At 36.7% G+C, this 17,888-nt stretch overlaps 1 protein-coding gene across 5 annotated transcripts in view; it reads right to left on the bottom strand.

Annotated features, from left to right (window-relative positions):
* Nucleotides 1–17,888, bottom strand: part of THRB (thyroid hormone receptor beta) — a 328,683-nt gene that overhangs the window by 278,335 nt on the left and 32,460 nt on the right. For 4 of the 5 annotated variants that reach the window (XM_090284392.1, XM_090284395.1, XM_090284391.1 and 1 more), the window contains exon 2: nt 4,993–5,132. The exons of the other annotated variant lie outside the window; for it this stretch is intronic. The gene's annotated coding sequence lies outside the window, so the exon portion shown is untranslated. The remainder of the gene's footprint in view (nt 1–4,992; nt 5,133–17,888) is intronic. 5 annotated transcript variants of the gene reach the window in all.

Below are 17,888 nucleotides of genomic sequence, written 5' to 3' on the forward strand. Positions count from 1 at the left end.
CAGAGTAGGGCTATTCTTCTTGTTCTAGACATAACAGTTTAATTAATAAAGTCTAAAATTAACTCATGGTTCAAATGAACTGTACTACAAGCCCCAACATACCATTGATTTATACTAACCTGTAAACAATGAATCTAAATATTTTTGCCTATCCTGTCTGTCTCACCCCATCCTTAGTTTCTAGATTGATTTTTTTTTTTTTTTTTACTTAACTATAGCTCTTTTACACGTATTCAATGATAGTTCATCTTGTTAGAGTTGGCCCATAATTCCAACCTGAAATAATCCCTTTGGGCCCTAATTCTGCTTCTCAAAATATATGTTATGTTCCAAACTTCATGCCAACCATCACTTTGATAAATATGCAATCTGTATCCTTACTAAAATTATTGATAAAAAAACAATTCCTAAACAGGGCCAACGGTGGGTTCTCCTAGGATACCATTAAAGACCACCCTCCCAGGAGCCACTGTAGTTCTCACACAGCTTAATTCACACTGTTCCAAGACCCAGTCTAAAGTTGACAACAAATTCACTCTTTCAGATACATATTCTGAAGCACTTGAGTTTTGAAGAATGCAAAAATAATTAATTTATAAAATATTTTCAGTTAATATTTGTTAAATAGAATATAAAGGTGCTAATAGTTTTATGGAAAAAAAATCCTCTGGAGACAAAGGCCACATTCAGAGTATGATTGAAAGATAGAAAATCATCTTCTTTCTTGTTAAAGAGGACGATAAGACTGGGGATGCCAAAAGGATGATAACTGAGCTGTGGATGGGGACACGTAGAAATGCAACTGTACTAAGGGAAACAGGTGATCAGTGATAACAGAATGCAAGCAGACAGACAGTATTATTTCTCTATTGCTGCATAACAAATGACCACAAACTTAGCAGCTTAAAACAACAAAATGTATCATCTAACTGTTCCGTGGTTCAGTCTCACAGGTCAGATTAGTTCAGTTCTTTGCTCAGGATCTCACCAGCCTAAAATCAAGGTGTTGGCTGGGGCTGGAAACTCATCTGAGGCTTGGGGTCTTCTAACCTCACTGGTTGTTGGTGGAATTCAGTTCTTTGCATGGCAGCTCTGAGGTCTGCATTTTTCTGCTGGCTCTTAGTGGAGGGCCACTGTCAGTCCCAAAGGCTCCCTACCACCTGCCCTGCCATGGGGCGTTCTCCACGATATGGCAGTTTGCTTCCTCAAGAGCAGCAGGAGAACCTCTCTCTCTTCATTCTGGTAAGATGGAGTCTTAGGTACAGCAGTGAAGAGAGTGACAATCCCAGGTCCTGTCTACAGCAAAGAGGGGGGAGTATATAGGCGTGTAGATCAGGGGTGGGGACTTTAGGGGCCATCGTAGACTTATGCCTGTCACAACGTTAACGTGGCGAGGCATAGGGAGGACCAGCAGCAGGAGAGGGACCAGCTGTGGAGTTTGAACTTTGTCCTGAAAGCAACGGAGGCACATTGACAAATGTCTCTTTTGGGAGGTACAAGCAACTGCTGCAAATGTCAGGGGTTAAGAAAGTATTCTGGGAAGCACAGCACCCCAAGAGAATACCATTGAATGAACTGAGGCAATTAATACACAATACAGTGTAATCCACATCTACACTTGAATCACCTGTTTATAATGTATCACTCACCTGCTTATTTGACAACTGTGAGAAAGTCAAACTACACCTGGCCCGCTGCCATTATGATCAGGTGTGCCCTCTACATACCAGGTGTGAAAAAAAAACAACAACCTTGTATCATTAAAGAGGCCTCTCCAAACAGAAACATCCTCTCTAACACTAAACCTCCCCACCCCAATAAAAATAAAGTCTTGAGCCCCATTCCTGTAAGTTGCTGAGAAAACACCTGTATCTCTTACTTTTGGAATACAGACACCAGCAGGCATGAGAGGACCCACACAGATGGGTAGCATGTGAGGAAAGGCTGTTTCTCCACCAATGACAATTATGAACAGTTTAACTGTAACTCTTTTGTCCTTTTCCCCTTCCCTTTAAATGCCTGCTATATCTTTCAAGTATCTGGTTTTTCTAAAGGCTGAATATCTTTCCAAACATTTCAAATGGAAATACTCTAATGTTTAATTTGCCTTCGAGTTTTCCATTCACAAATATGACTCTATGCTGTAACCATGAGAACAACCATAATGTTTATTCTCAAATATAATAATGACAATAGCTACAAGTTGCTTTTTATATGCCAGGCAATGTTCTCAGAGCTTCATATCCTCACACTCAGACAAGAAACCCAGACATAGAAAGCTGCAGGACCTCTTTGGAGATCACACAGGTTGTCAGTGGTAGGGCTGAGATGTGAACCTAGGCCGAATAGTCTGCAATGTGTCACAGCCTCAGAATGAGAATAGGCACCATAACTCTTTAGGGTGGCCTTTGAGACACTAGATAAATGATGGCTGACCACCAATGATTACTTTTAAAGTGGCAGAGTCAAAAGTATAAAAGACAAAGATCTAAACACTAGGAGATTACATTACAGAAGTGAGCAGCAGAGGAACAGTAGGATAAATAAATCCAAGAAGTAGTTCTTAAAAATAAGTCAAATAAACCTTAGAATTATAAAATAAACCAAGAAAAAGACATAGAAGTACAGATCAAAAAAAATCTTAGAAATTATGTAAGAGAATACTGTATTCAACCTATGTTTAGTATTTTAAAAATATTACAGAACACCAATTTTTAGATGTACATGCATTGCCAAAATTGAGACAAGCAGAAATAGACACACTGAATAGACCAACTGAATAAAGAAAACAAACAACAACAAATAGAGAAAATCTTAAGAAGTTGTAACGACACTATCTGGTTCAAAAAATAATCTAAGCATCGAAAATTCCACAGGAAACTTCTTTCAAATTCTCAAAGGAAATATATAACTTCCATATGTTCAAAGAACAGAAAGATAAAAACCTCCCAATTATTATATGAAATAAACATCATTTTGATGTCAAAACTAACAAGACAGCATAAAAATTCAACCAAAGGCCAAATCATTATGAAAGTTGATGCAATAATCTGAAATAAATATTGAATACAGCAGTGAGTTAAGAAAACATTTCATCATGACTAAGTAGGATTTACTCCAAGAATAAAATATGATTAAATATTAGGAAATCGGGTACGCCACTTTAATAGATCAAAGGCAAAAATTACACAATAATTTAAAAAATATGATTCTCTGTTTCAAGTCTAGTGAACTGCAAACAATTTTCACTGGATAATCACAATATGCTTACAAGATATCTATATTATTATCCTCATATTAGAGAGTAAGAAACTGAAATTGAAGGATGACAAATAATGCACTCAACATTATTTGAGTATAGTTCTAAGAGGAAGTTGGGTAATTTGAAGCCAGGTCAGTCTGGCCATACATCTTATACTCAGACTTCTATTGCATGTTATCCTCATAGGTGATAATTTATCAAAATAACCAAAAATCATCTAGTCACATTTCAAAATCCTTCTTTGATTAAAAATATGCTCTTGCCATATTTGAAATATAGTACAATTTCTTTAACATAGTTGGAAATACCTATCATAGTTGTTAAAATTAGAAACATACGGTAAGACTCGAATACCACTAAGTTAAGTATAACATTGCTACAGAAATTCTGGCTAATGCTATAAAACATAATTCTGAAATAAGAAATGTGTTCTTTGACAAGCAATAGAGTAATTATTTGTTATAATATGATTTTTTACTAAGAAAATTTAGGAGAACTAGGTGAAAATGATTATAATTAATAAATAAGGTAAAAAAAAATAAAAATAGCTTTCATACGACAGCAATCACCAATTAGAAAACAATATAATTAAATGAAAACTATGTAATACCTAGGAACAACCTTAAAAATATGCAGAACTTGTATGAAGAAGTAATTTTTCTGTCACATTGAATAAGACGAAAAAACAGAGGCATATTATGAAATAATCAAAATTTGTAAGGATGCAAACTCTTCCAAAACGATTCATAATTTATACATAATTCCAAGCAGAATACATTAGGATTTTCTAATTTTAAAATTAAATCCAACATTCACCTTGAAGTATGCTCAGATAATAATGCTGAAATACATTTAAAATACAGAGTAATAAAAGACTTGCCATATCAGAAATGAAAATGTGCTAAACAAAATATAATGTTGTTTCACTATATAATCAATAGATGTTTGAAGAAATGGATTAGAGAGCCCAGATACAGAAATGTATATACTAATATAATTAAAGATAGATTTCATTAAAACTAAATGAAGGACAAAGGGATTATTCTGTAAGTAGTGTTGGAGTAACTATTTGAATAATTAAAAATTATATCTCTACCTCATAGAGTATGTCAAACTGAGTTACATATGGATTAGATATTAAATTAAAAAATAAAATTATAAAGGATTATGAACAATATAAATGATTATTTATTAGACAGTGTGCGAAGCAAAGAATTCCCAAACACAGACATAGTGGAATATATCAGAAAGTAATAACAGATTTGAGTGCAGTAATAGACATGAAAAGATCCATGTATCAGAAAGCACAATACTCAAAATTAAAAGGCAAACACCAAACTAGGAAAATAATTTTCAAAGATATGGTATACAAAGAATCTTTGACAGTTCATAGCAAAATATTAACATAATGGTGACTAGGCAAAGAATATGTATCAACAAATTACAAAAGAATTGGTATAAATGTCTGATAAACATTCAAAAAGAATTTTAGATGATTAATGCTTAATGCTGCCGAGTGTGAGGAGAGACAGACACTTTCACACACTGCCAGTAGGGGGGTAAATTAATACCTTTGGCCGTGTGTAAGAACTATAAAAATGTTTATGCCTACTGTTAGGGAGAAGCAATTAAGAAGATGGCAAAAGATGCCCTGGCTGGTGTGACTCAGGTGGTTGGATTGTTGTTCTGTAACCAAAAGGGCACAAACCTTTCCCAGTCAAGGCACATACCTAAGTTGTGGGTTCAATCCCCAGTCTCGGCGTGTATGATCCCTGGTCTGGGAGCCTATGATCCCTGGTCTGGGCACGTACAGGAGGCAACCAATTGATGCTTCTCTTTCACATCGATGTTTGTCTCCCTTCCTCTCTCTCTAAAAGCAATGAAAAACGGCCTCGGATGAGGATTAGAATATAAATACATATATACATACATACATAAATAAAAGAGAACATGGCAAAAGATGAAATGCAAGCCTATTCAAGGCTACATCATTCATTCTAGGCAAAAGCATAAACATTCAACTACACCTGTCCATCCCTAAGTGCAATATTAGAAAGTCATTAAATAATCATGTCATGAAGAACAGTTAATGCTATAAGAAAAAGGCTCCTAGTAGAGTGAACTAAGTAAGATATAAAACTATATGTAGATGATGGTCCTGATTCTGTAATGTAACAATATATACAGGGAAAAACATGGAAAAAAATCTCTCTCTGAGTATTAGACTAGGTCATTTTTATTTTCTATAATAAACATTAAAATAAAATTTATTTTATAAAGAGTAAAAATGAAACAAAGGTTGATAAGAAAAACAAGAAGCTGGACACACTGAACCTTCTAAAGAGATGAAGAAGTCTGCCTTTTGTGACACTAATTTTATTGCATGACCTCAGGGAAATGGTGGAGTGGGTGTCTCATAATCCACTTCAGCTTCTAAAAGGAATCATCTCAGAAGCCATCTCTCCATCAGATCTGGCTAATTCCTTTTCTGCTCCTTCCACTCTGGCCTCTTCCCGCTCAGCTCCACTCTGCCAACCTCCACTTTCCTCCCACTCAAAGTCTGGCCATAGCAAAACAATCCCCACACAGGAAGGTTTGCAGGGAGGTCAGCATGCTGAGTGATTACAGAGGGAATGATGTATTTCTGCAAAAATGCTTCCTGCCTCTGCTGAATTATCATTTCATAATACTATCCACATTGGAGAGACTTTTCTCTAAAAACTTATACTCCTGAAGATTCCTGCAAAGCCCTACTGCAATGATGATATCAGCAGTCCATTTCTCCCTCACTGGCATAATTCAGGGAGCTCTACTAAAACCATTAATCCAGTCTCTCAATGATATTCAGCAAATATTTACTGGGTACCCTCTAAAGTTCTGGGAAATACAATGTGGGTGTGGGAGGCTGAATGAAATGGTCCCCAGAGATGTTCATATCCTAATCCTCGAACCTGTGATTATGTAACATTACATGGCAAAAGGGACTTTATAGATGTGATTAAGGTAAGAATTTTGAATTGGAGAGCTTGTCCTGCATTATCTGGGTGGGTCCAGTATAATCACAAGGTTCCTTCTAAAGGAAAGATTCAGGAGAGTCAAGAGGAGGAGATATGATAACAGAAGCAAAGGTCAGAGTGGTACAGGGCCACAAGCCAAGCTGGAAAAGGCAAGGGAGCAGATTCTACCATAGCCTCCAGAAGGAACAAAACATAGCTGACCTACCTTAAACTTCTGATTTCCAGAACTATAAGATAATAAATTCATGTTGTTTTAAGCTACTAAATCAGTAATTTGTTACAGTAGCAAAAATAATCGAATATAGTATAATTCAATGAAATCTAGAGCCTCCCTGCATATAGCCTTATTAAACATTGGTCACTATTAAAGCATTTCTTATTTTTTGCCAGAATTTCCCCAAGTGTGTTACACTGACTGCAAGCCCTATGGGTTATTCCACAGTTTTAAAGAATTCTCTCATCAAATATCAATCACCCTCTTAGAAATTCACAATGTACTTTCTCATATTAAAGACTTAGTGATCTCTTTTTTTCCCTTTGTTTAATTCAGAATTTTCCAAACTTATTTGTCCATAGAAGCCTTTGCATACTTGCTATGTGTCCAGTCCTAGGCTGGGTCCTAAGGAAACAGGGATGAACTCATTCTTTAAACTATTCCTTTAAAAATTTAAAGACACTTTGATGAACTCTATGAATTCCCAAGACACTTGACACATACTGTGCTTTTAGTTATCCACATAGGTGGTTTTTTATCTTGCCCAACAGGAAGTTAAGTTCCCAGAGAGCAGGCGTATTTCTTTACAAGCCTATGTTCTGCAGCATCTTTCCTCAGGGAGCTAATATTCCAGTTGATAAGACATGCATACAGTCATAAGAAAAAAATATTTTGGGAAGGAAGATGGGAGATTTTTGTTACCTAATTTGACAAATAGATAAATGTTGAGACGATAAACTGATTGTCCCAGACTGTTTTAGGGAATGGTCCCTTGATTATATCATCCAAAAGAGCTTCCTGAATCATACAAACTTTTAAAGCCTTTAAGAAAGAGTTACACTTCAGGTAACAGAGCATATACAGTTAGCATCTCCTGCTTCCCTCAATCATTTCCCTCTCCTTCTGATCTTAATGAAAGTCTGAAATCTTGATGAAGGTATTTCTTTGTCATATAAAGAAATATATGGTTGGATCTTTTGGGTAATCACTGCATCAAGTAATAATATTATAGAGTATTAACTACACCTCTATTTTACCAAAGGGAATAAATAACAGTTCAACATACATCACATTCTAGCCCAGCTGCAAATGGATGATCCTGTTGTTTCTTTTGCAAAGTGCATTTTACAACTTTCCAACTTCCATGATTACAGGAACACAATTATGCAAATATTGCCTCTGTTTTTATAAGAAATCAAGTCATTTTAAAAGAATGGTAGATGAAAACTTTTTGGCATATCTTTCTTATTCCCCTTTGCAATAGCTTTCAACTCAAATCAATGGAGTTTCAAAGAACTACATATTTATTTTTAAATTCAATTAGGAAAAAATCTGAAGCATTTAATGGATGCTATAAATTATAATATATTACCACGAGTAAAAAAATCATCAACTCTTTTTGTATTATTGAATATTCTATACAATTCACCATTCTGTAACAATTAACTAGGTTTAGTCATAAAAATTCAACTTCTGAACTTAAAATATCTCAACAACTCAGACAGGTCTCAGTGAATCTGCAGTGAACTTAAAGACTTTTCTCACGCCACGCCTTTCTTTGCAATAAATGGGAGGGCCTGATCCCAGAAGGAATGCAGTTTGTTTATCTTGTCCTGTTAGCATATTAAATCTAAGTTCAATTACAAGATGTCAGTTTCAATTATATAAGCATTATGACACAGGGATATTTTTAATCTTTCTACTTGACTTCTACTTAACCTGTGTCTAATCAGTGACACTAGGACCCTCTTATTTAGAATGAATGATGGAGGTCACCTTTAATGTAAGTTTAAAATACTACACACCAAAAGAAGTCTAAGGCATGTGTCCTGGAGGGTCTGGTCATTTCTGTGCTTGGAATTTGTTAGTGCAGGGCTCTGCAAATGGGAGGGGATGTAGAAAGAAGGAGTCATATTTTAGTGGCCACCTAAATGGTATCATAGAATTTTGAAATATAGAGAGTCAAGTAGTTGCCTCTTGCTGCCTAGCAAGATTGCTTGAGGTTGCAAGGAAAAAGTATTTGTCATCAAAACTAATTCATTCAGTAAGCCTTTATAAAGGACAGATCCCAGTGACAGAGCCACAGGGGAAACTACACCTGCCTGCTTGTTGGGTGAAGTTTCACTGGAGTAGTAGTATCAGCTTGAAGAGTATCAAGCTAGTAAATCATTCAGACAACCCAAACAGGACAGAAATAGGTCAAAGTCAAGGTGGGTTAGTCAGGTATCTTTCAGTGACAAGAAACAGAACCCCAATTTTCAAAAGCTAATCAGAAAAGAAGCTTTAATTTAAGGATCCTGAGGCATCCTCAGGCTCCGAGGAAGAGCTGTAAGAGCCGGAGAGCTCAACTTGGCCAAGATGCCCACAGGGTCTCTATCTTTCATCTCTGCTCACTCCTGTTTCCATCTTTTTTCCAGAGGCATATTTCCATAAATATGGCCAATTACAGCATGAATCCTGCCAGCTCTGGTGAAGTCACTGGAGAATGTCCAATGTCCACCCAGTCATCCTTAATCACGGGGACCAGCAGAACCTTTACGTCAAAACACCAGTTAACTGCGCTTTTCTTAAGAGTGCTTCTTCCCAAGGTGCTCTTGAGTTCAATCAAACACATGATCATAAAACTACATTGACTTCTATTGGGCAGCTTTCCTGTTTTAGAGTATTAAAAGCATTTATAATATACCATGATTAGAACCATGTAATAAAAATGTTTAAGCAAAAAAGACTGGAGGGAAAGACACTAAAATCCTAAGTTATATTTGGGAAATGCGATTATAAATGATTTTTCTAATGTCCAGTCTCTAAATGTTTTATAATATAAATATTTTAATAATTAAAGTTTTTATTTATATATTTAAAAATTACATTTAATTTTGTAAATGCCTAAAAAGTGTCTAATTCTGAGAAGTGTCTAACATAACCTGTATTTTGGTGATGAAAATAGCAATTTTTAAACAAAATATTTTCTTCCTTAATATAAGGAAATATGAAATATATCATTTCCCATATATAATAAAATACAAAACTGCTATTAATTGTGAATGCCTTAGGACCTTGAGAATTTGAGGGAAATCAAGTAAATACTATCATAATCTAATTTCAGTGATTATCAACACAAATAATGGTTAACCTAATAACTATAAAAATAGCTTGCATATATGAAATAATCGGTATAATCATATATAAACACAAGCCAGAGTTCAAAATGCTGTTGCAAGTTTCTTTAAAAATTGTGCATTAGTTGAGTATTATTCAGCCTTAAAAAGGAAGGAAATCCTGACATATGCAACAACACAGATGAACCTTGAGTACATTATGCTCAGTGAAATAAGCCAGTCACAGAAAAAATCAAATACTATATGACTCCACTTCGATGGGTACTTAGAGTAGTTGAATCATACAGACAGAAAGAAGAACGTTGGTCATCAGGGTCTTTCAGGAGGGGAAAGGTGGAGTTACTGGTTATTGGGCACAGAATTTCAGTTTTGCAAAAAGAAGAGCCCTGGAGACAGGTGGTGTGATGGACGAACAATGTGAATGTACTTACTGCCACCGAACAACACACTCAAAAACGGTTAAGAGAACAAAAGACAAGTCTTCATTAGGAAAACTGTGATCGACTTACTCTAAGGAAGGCATGCTGCCAAAATAGATTAGATTATGAATGACATTTACGATGTTGGTAATATTAAGGATCACCTTACGTAACTATATAAACAGTTTTTCAGAGACAATTGTTATCAATTAAGAAAGCTAAAATACAGACATCAGCAAGCCTTTTCCTGTTTGTTTCCATCAGTTAGAAAAGCAGCCCTAATATATGGAGGTTTTAATCGAAATAGACTTGTTTACCTCATCTTGTCAGGGCCACAACCTAGACGTTCACTTCCCGAACTAAAACAAACCCTACTAAGTACCTGCCATGAGGTTACTAACATAAAACATAAAAGTCTTAGTCTTAGAAAGTTTACAACAAATTCAGGTTGCCTGACTAAATATATTAAAATGGTCAAGCGTTGTTTCGGGTACAAAAATCTAATATTTAAATCTAGGAAGGTCCCTTCAGAGAAGAAAAGACCTGTAGCTGGCCTTGGAGGGGAAGGAGAATGCAAGCCAGTGAATGACAGTGAAGGACAAGGTGCCATCAGTTAAAAATAAAGGACAGAGGAGCCCACACAGAGACAGGCCAGGGAGGTGTGAATTTAGAGGATGACAAACAAACCAGGCAGAACCAGGTCAAGGACAAAGGTAAGACAGAAGGACATGAAAGCAGGAATGGCCTGAGTTTGGAGGCAAAGGCAGAAGTCTGCATTTGATGGAGGGCAGTGATGGGAAGGCATGTGGCTGTCAGCGGGGTAACAGAGCAGGGGTCGCAAAGTGAGTCAATGAAAAACAAAGAAAGGGCCTAAGGAAACCAAAAGTTCTTGAGAAACAAGGATGGCGGATTCTTTTTTCTTTTTTTCCTTTTTTCAGATTTTATTTATTTAATTTTAGCGAGAGGGGAAGGGAGGGACAAAGAGGGAGAGAAACATCACTGTGTGGTTGCCTCTCGCACGCCCCCAACTGGGGACCTGACGTGCAACCCAGGCACGTGCCCTGACTGGGAATCGAACCAGCGACACTTGGTTCACAGGCCAGTGCTCAATCCACTGAGCCACAGCAGCCAGGGAAGGATGGCAGTCTTGTGTGCAAGCTACTTACAGGCGTGTTTCATTAGAAGCATGGCCAATAGTCTATACCAGTATAGTGCATTTGCTCTACTTTAAACCTGCTCCCAACTGTTCCCAAGTGTTCATGTGTGCATTTTCGAAATCAAGGTACGCCACTATCACATTAAAATTCAACATGCCACACTACTGCCACACTAACCAATCAGATGGCTGATTGACAGAAATGGGCTTTTTGACAGGAAATTCCCCAAACCCAGAAGTTCATGATAAAAAACACCACAGGGGGGAAGAGAGTAGTGCTGTATTTTAGCTCAGCAGGGAAAGCAGCTAAGTTATTTTCCCTGCTTATTAACAGACCAACATTTAGACCAGCAGCTCTAATTGGCAGTGGAATTTCTGATTTTCTCTTCTGAAAATTGGAAGTCAGGTTAATGGTTTTCTGTATAATGCTAGTCTACAAATGCAGTGACAATTTGCATTGGGTTTAGAGACATAGATGAAGAGTTTTCAAAATAGGGTAGTTAGTTTAAAGAATATTAGCCTTATCTTTTAGCTAAATAGATCATATACATGGTTATACATATGTAAATGGCATTTATATAGAAAGTGTCGCCACTCTATTGTCTCCTTTGAATTAAGGTATTCAAGGAGGCAATATACTGGTGAGACTTCCTACATGAATGCTAGTTTTAGCAATTATGTAATAATGGAGAAAAAAGGAAGATTAAATTTGGATGAATAATAGGAGCTTTAAAAAGATACTACTTGGCTTTTAGGTTCTTAATAGAACTGTCTTGATGTAAAACAAATAATTACAAAGGTAGAAATAAGATAATCGAAGCACTCAAATGGACATCGTAAGAATGAATGGGCAAAGAAAGGAAGGGAGGAGCAGAGACTGAGGGAAGAAGGAAGGAAGGAAACCAGTCCCCTTTGAACAAAGTATCACAGCTTAATTATTTAATATTCTTACTTACACAATTGAAAATCTTGTAAATTCTTTAAGAAATAAAACTTCCATGGGTATGCCTTTGCTCAGGGATCATGAAATTTATTCATAGCCTGAAAAGGCTTGGTATTAATTCTTGAGAAATAAAGATTCAAAAAATGATTCCTGCAGAGGGGTAGGTAACTGGACAGCAAGCTCTCTATCGGATCCCATATTTACACATTGGCAGCCCCCACAAAAGCTGATTTGTCCCAATGTTTATTCTGTTTCTGAAATTTTAGTTATAAGTTTCAAAGTCTGGAAGATACTTTCTTACGAAATATGGAATTTTCTTTCCCTTTGTGCCTTTGTGTACATATTCTACAATTTTTCTGAGGCATTCTTTACTTTGATTCTTTAGTGTACCACCTAGTTTATCTATGAGGTCTTTCAGTCTTAAGCCATGACAACCCTTGCACTTATTTTTCCTAAAAACTCAAAGATGGGTTTCTGAGTTAAATATTGAACATCCTTTTGTACAAATTAAACCAGGCATTATAAAGCAGTAGGTAAATGAAAAACTGAGTTTCAAAACAAGACCAGCCGCTGACCAATCTATAGCAGCAGGCTCAGCTTTTTTTTTTTTTTTTGAGAGAGAGAGAGAGAGAGAGAGACAGAGAGACAGAGAGAGAGAGAGAGAGAGAGAGAGAGAGAGAGAGAGAGAGAGAGAGAGAGAGAGAGAGAGAGAGAGAGATTAAGGTGCATGCAGTCAAGTGGTATGAAGGTCACCAAACAAAATGTTGCAATCTTAAAGTGCCGTTGACATGTAGACCCAGCTCAGCAGCAGCTTCAGAGTAATTCATGTGACTCTCTATTCATTACTGTTTAACCCCAAATCATTCATAAATGCACATTATGATGGTATGTTACATTTGCAGTAAAATGTTTTAAAAATTAGGAGAATTTTTTCTTTAAGTAAACATACTTAATGTGACTTTTTAAAATTTGGCTTCCCACACGTAGCTTTTGTGATAGAAAAAGTGACCCCAAAGCTCAAAATTCCATGATTGGTTTCTACATGAAAGATATGAGCTCTGACAAATCTGTCCTTTATTACTCGTTATTCACCCATTAACAATGTTTAAACTACCAAAGGGTTTCAGTTGGAGATTTTCTGATTTTTATGGGAAAAAGCAGAAAGCTACAAGCTACCACATGGCACCACATGTACCTGGAGCTTTCTAAGCCAAAACCAGAAGGAAGCGTTCCTTGTACGGGGACCTCCCTTCAGCTTCCACCCACTCCTGACCTGCTGTTTTCCTGTGGGCAATGATAGCTTCTTGCAAAGCAAACAGCTCCTACTCTGAATGGAAATGCTCATCTTCTTAGTCCATATTGCAAGTACAACCCGGAGAGTCATTTAGGGAGTGAGTCAGACTTGCAGCCGATAAGCACAAAGCTGACCTTTAAACCCCTGCCTTTAATAGAGCATTGGGTTATTTCACTTGGTATTTGCTCAACAGTTCCAGGGTCACAAGGGTCTGCGTTCACTGAGGTGGGGCGAACCTGAGAGCCTTGCTCCAGCTCCCACATTGCAAGTGAGAGAAGGAGGTCGAGGGCTGGGCTAGGAGAAGCCTCCAACCCCAAGTGTACCCTGTGTCACAGGCCATTAGAACACATCCTTTACCATCTAGAGATCATTGGAGTACACAAGTCTGCGAACCGGCTCTTAGCCATCAGCTTTGGAAGGAGTTAGAGTCTTAGGGTCCCAGCAGTGGAAACATTTTCTCTTTGTTTTCACCTTGTCACAGTGCCATACTGAGTGCTACAACTGGAGGCAAAAGGTAAAATCAGCAATACTCATCCTGTCTTTATTAAAAACATAATATTGTATTTATCATGAATTTTTTGCATTGATTTTGATATTTCAAAATAATGCATTAAAATAGTACTTATCTTGATTTTTTGGTGCCTAAGGTGAGGGCCTCCGTTGGCCCATCCTAGTTCTGGCCTAATCTGTCACCATACTGTTCCCATATTACATTTTCACTTAAAAATAGAAGCAGATCTAGGCCAGGCAGCAGAGCCACAGCTGGGGTAAGAAGGAGAGAAGAGACCAGAGCACACAAGGAAATCATTATTGAGCATCCACCATGTGCCAGGTGTTGCACTAGACATGTCATGTACATTCTTTTTGGTCCTCTCCTATGAGGAAGGTACGAGAAGGGGACTAAAAAAAATCCAGAATTATCTTCTGGAGGGTGGGCCCCTTGTAGTACAGGCTTCCCCCCGCAAGGTGAGTGTTCTAGGAACCCATCTGTATCAGTGTACCAGCTGGCATTGTTGTGAGAGGCTGCGTTTGGGTCAGTGAAATTTTTTGGAGACTCAATGTGTTTGCCCATTTCATGATGGGTAGTTTATGAGTGCACCTGCCCACACTGTGCTGAGTGTTCAGCAGTTTTTGACCATAAATGGGGGAAAAAATTCAAAAGATGGTATGATAACAATTTCCACACTCTTTTTGCCATATCTGCCACCTCTCCAACGAAGGTCAATCAACAAATTGTTCTGATGTCCCATTGGCCAGTCACAAGGTTGAATCATTGCAAGTACTGATTATTTTGTGAATTTGTCAAGTACATTTTAGTTTCATCTTGAATGCAAGCTCAATCTCTGGCCCAAGACACTACTCCGAGCCCCCAATTCAACAGTCTAACATCTCACTTGGATACCTCCTGCACATCTCAAACTATGATAGCATGCCCTAAAACAAAATTCTTGATCTCCTCAGATGCTGCTTCTCTCCAATTTCCTCCATCTCAGGACCTGGTACTCAAACCAGAAACCTGGCAGTCATCTTTGATAGCTCACTCCTCTTCCCCATCCAAACCATACCAACAATAAAACGTACTGAAGCATTCACTACATGCCAGGTACTCTTACGACGCAGATAGGGCATTATCAACTCATTCAATTTTCATGACTCTGTGAGATGATTCTTACTATTATTTCCACTTTACTACTAAGAAAATGGTGGCTCAGAGAGCTAATCTGCCCATGGTCATTCAACTAGTAAGAGAAGAGGTTAATGTTCTAACCTAGAAAACATACTTGTACCCATTACATCAAAATAATCTCAAATCCATTCACCGTATTGGTTTTCCACTGCCCCATCTTAGTCCAAGCTAACATCAGTGCTCACCCAGGCAACTGCAAAAGCCCCCTAAGTGGTCATTTTGGTTCTATGGCTACCTTACTTCCACACATCAATCTTCATGAAGCAGCCAACATGAATTTTTCAGTTAGTATCAGATCATGTCATTTCTTCTGCTAAAATCCTCATAACCATGCGACAGTTTTCTAAATAAAATTCAAACTCCTTAATGTGGCCTATAGCCTCCTCTGTAAACTGGCTCCTCCTCTCCTCTTAGTTTTGCCTCCTACCCTTGTCTACCTCATATACTACCTTTCTAGCCCACTGGCCTTCTTGTGCTTTCTTGGGCTTAGCAAACTCTTTCCTGCCTCATAGCCTTTGCATATGCTGTTCCCTTGGTCGGAATGCTTTCCTGCCCCTCTGGCTTGCTCCATCTAATCCTCCATATGTGTCAAGGTACTTCCCTGACCCCTTAGCCTAAAGTAGATCTCCTTAGTATTCTCTCTTAGCACCCTCTTCTTTCCCCTCATACCATTTTTTTTAAAAAGTGTAATTCTACATTTATTTGTCTTTTTTACTTGTTTATTGCCTGTAAGTTCCATGAGGAACAATCAAGATCTGTTTATCCAGCATCTTATTCAGCCCCTAGACCAGAACTTGGAATATAGACAGAGCAATTATTTGTTCAGTGAATGAATTAACCCTGGGATAGCTCTTTAAAAAACTTCTGTAAATTAACTGAAAACGGCACTTAAATAAGCAACATCATTGATTTTAGGAAGACAGATCCTTAAAAAGAAAAAATGTAAATGTAAATAAATATACATATATACACACACATATGTATATATATGTATTCTACTCCTTTATTTACATGTGAACAAAATAAATTAAATATTCAATACTTAGAAAATACATAGAAGAAAAGAATATATCTCTAAAGAATGATTTAAAAAATCTTACAGTATATCTAACTTTTAAAAAAGTTCTTATGTTGCTATGACTATCAATACCAATAAGATAAGAATCAAACTCTCAACTGTTCTTATTTAATCCCAGTACATAGTGGTATTCCATAAATATCTGTTAATAATAAACTATGGACAATTTAAATTACATATCTTTTGACTACTTATTTCTCTTCATAACTTAGACAGGGCTTTTTTAATTGGTGCCAAACCTCTCATCAGAAAACAGCTAAACCATTTATTATACACGATTTTCTGTGGTCCTGCTGTGTTGTTGATGTTTTAGGAATAAAGACAGATTCTTTACATTTCTGTGTAATAGACAATTATTTGGCTTGAGATCAAGGTACCTGTTCTTTAGGATTTCAATACTTTAAAACAAAAAGAAAATAAGTGGGAGAGAAATTTTGCAAATCATATATCTGATAAGGAATTTGTATCTAGACTATATAAAGAATTCATTAATAAAAACACAACACAATTTAAAAATCAGCCAAGAATATGAGAGAACATTTCTTCAAAACAGGCCATAAGGGATATGCAAATAAAACTACAAGATATCACTTTATACCCACTAGAATAGTAATAATAGAAAGTGGAAATCACTAATCATTGGTGAGGATGGGGAAAAGTTGAAACCCTCATACACTGCTGATGGAAATGTAAAATTGTGTAGCACTTTGAAAGAGAGTCTGACAATTCCTCAAAACAGTCTGGTAAATATAAAGTTATCACGTGATCCAGCAGTTTTACTCCTGGGAATATACTGAAGGTGAATGAAAGCACACATCACCCAAAAACTTGTACATGAACGTTGACAGCAGCATTATGCATGAGAGTCAAGAGGTGGAACAAGATAAATGTTCATCAACTGATGGAAAATAAAATACAGTATGATCATATAATAAAATATTATTCAGCAATAAAAATAAATAAAATACTGATACACGCTACAACAGTAATAAACATTAAAAATGTTAAGTGAAAAAAAGCGAGTCACAAAAGGCCATGTATTGTATAATTCCACTCATACGAAATGCCCAGAACAGGAAAATTCACAGAGACATAAAGTAGATTAGTGGTTGCTTAGGGTGAGCAGGGGGGAGGAGGAGGAGTACAAAGTAAGTACCAGTTTCTTTTGGGGGTGATATAAATAATATAAAATTACATAGTGGTGATGGTTGTACAACTCTGTGATGATGATTTTAAAAACTACTGAACAGTACACACTTAAAATAAGTAAATTGTATGGTATGCGAATTGAATCTCAATACAGCTTCTGTAAAAAAAAAAAAACAATCTAGCTTCTACTACAATTTAAAAGTAGACATATGCTTAGCATTTACAAGTGTAGATATGGCTTAACCAAAGAAAAATTATAATTTTCTTTCAAGCACAGAAGATGAGTTTTAGATGAAATTTTCTCATAAAGAATTTATGATCTCCCTCTGTCCTTATAATTTTTGTTCTCTTATCTCTGTCATTATTTAGAGGCAAGTTTGAGATCTTAGGGCCAGACTTACAGAACTGTAGAGTAGACAAAATGTAAGAGATCATGATTTTAGAGTAAGGAAACTAAGACCCAGAGAGAATAAACACCCTTCCCCCCAGATCATAAAGGTAACGAGAATCAGTGTTTTCCAGACCAAAGCTTTATTTTTTAATTTTTTAA

Source organism: Furipterus horrens, unplaced genomic scaffold (assembly GCF_987537825.1).
Source record: "Furipterus horrens unplaced genomic scaffold, mFurHor1.1.pri manual_scaffold_7, whole genome shotgun sequence".
Classification (NCBI taxonomy): Eukaryota; Metazoa; Chordata; class Mammalia; order Chiroptera; family Furipteridae; genus Furipterus; species Furipterus horrens.